Genomic DNA, 2,338 nt, shown 5'->3' on the forward strand with positions numbered 1-2,338 from the left:
TAGCTTATTATAAAAAACTAGTTAAAATTAAAAATAGATAAATTAATTTAGTTGTTTTTTTACAATAAAACATTTAGTTGGCTCAATTCAATTCGATTAGATTTGTCTAAACTAATTAATTAAATAATTGACTTATTTTTTAATTATTTTTAAAAAATAAATTGAAAAAATATTAAAAATTTTAATAAATTTTTTACTTAATATCCAAGTAAAAAAAAATTATTATACATGTGTATCTTTTCATATTAAATTTACTAAAATCTAACCATATAGTTGACGAATTAGTAGTACAATAACAAATAATTTATTCAAAAATAAATAACAAATAATAAGAAGTTATTTTTTTCTATAAAAGGCCTAAATTTACAAACTTGTTCCGGCTCAATTCGAACCCTTTTAATTTGTGAAATCTGCTACTTTCTATCACTAATCTTGTAACATTAAAAATATTTCATGTTGAGGAGATTGCGATGTAAATAAATAAAATGAATGTGATGAAGTAGTATAAATATATTTAGTACTGAATCTGACATTCTTAATTCTCCATCTGACTTCCTATACTCCTTATATTTGTGTTGTTGTTAAGCGTTCGAGTAACTATTCTAGTAAGTACTCTTTCTTGTTACTGTTATACGAGTGATGAAGGATGCGCATGGATGAGAAAAATAAAACAAAGAGGTAATTTTGTCTTTAAACGAATTGTTTGGGACGAATTTTAAAACTAAAATTAAGGTTAAGAACAATTTTAAATTCAAAAAAAATTTATGAACAATTTTGATTTTCGGTCAAAATTATAAAGACTAAAATAATACTTAATCTATACTTAAATATATATAGTTAAACCTAATATTTTTTATGCTTATGTAACAATATACAATTTAAAGTTTATTGACGCTAACAACTTACTGTCTTGTACAAATTGAATGGTTACATGCCTGCAAAGATTTTTTTTTACACCTCACTATGCACTAGAAATGCATTTAAGTCTGTATACGTATTATATATAAAAGTTGGCCAACTTGTACCACATGTTGATGGAGTGTTTTCACATTATTGTCACTTGGTATTATTGTAGAACTAGCATCGCTGTGATTCAAGTGTGTTTTTAAAACAATTAGTGTATGTCTCTGTAATCTATACAGAGTAATACATAAAATTATATATAAAAATTTTATTAAAAATTTAAATAAAAAATATATATAATAATAATTATTATAAATATTTTATAACTTAAAAATATTAAAAATAATTATTTGTTTTAATCAATTTGAATTGGTTGAATGGTCATCTCATTTGTCTGTTTAAGTAAATATTTAGAGGTTCGAATCTCACCCTTAATAAATAGAGCATGTGGATTAATTCTTGACTTATTGAGTTAAAAAATCCGTAGAAAAAAAAATTGTACTTATCTTTAAAATAGATTAATTTTTCATTAATAGCAATGCTTATGGACTTTTGTCTTTATTGAAATTTATTTAGGACAATTTTATTTGTTGGTATAGTATTCATTCTTAAAATCTAAACAATATGATCAACATTGTTACTTGTTAAAACTTCACATTTTATGAAATGATTTTTAAATTTTTAGATGCATTATAAAAGTTATTAGATCGATTAATATTTCTTGATAACATGGTGTAGCGAAACACCATCGTCGAGTATTAGTTAATGTGAAGAGAAACCAATAATAAATTTTGTTATTCAATATATAATTTATTCTATTGAAAAATAAATTAATATTTTCTAAATTTATAAATATATTTTCTTCTAATTTCTTACACCATTTTATTTGACAATATTTACCATTAAAAAATAACAAATGACTATACTATCCCACAATATATATGATGTGCAAAATAATTTTTTGTTTTGAAATTAATTCTGGTTAGTTAAATAAAATTTAAAATATTTTTTATTTTCTTACTCAAATTTAAATTTAAATTTAGAATTGATTAATGGCTCATTTTTTTAATTTCAATAAAAAAATAAATTGATTAGACATAAAATATTTAGCATTTAATAATTTCAATCATTTAATTTTAATTACCAAAAATTAGATTAAAAATTAATTATAAACTTAATAATCGATAATATATATTATATTAGTACATAAATAATAATATTTAATATATTAATTATTTATTTTTTTTGATAGAATTAATGTATAATCTATTAAGAATTGGTTTATTATCCAAAAAATTTTTCATAAACTTTGTAATACGTAAAAATAGTGATCTTATTTGTTATTATTATTTAAATAATTTTTCGTAATTTTTTAATTAGATAATTATTTTAATTAATAATCTTTATTATTGTTTTTATACTAAAAAATATCATT

Source organism: Arachis duranensis, chromosome 5 (assembly GCF_000817695.3).
Source record: "Arachis duranensis cultivar V14167 chromosome 5, aradu.V14167.gnm2.J7QH, whole genome shotgun sequence".
NCBI lineage: Eukaryota > Viridiplantae > Streptophyta > Magnoliopsida > Fabales > Fabaceae > Arachis > Arachis duranensis.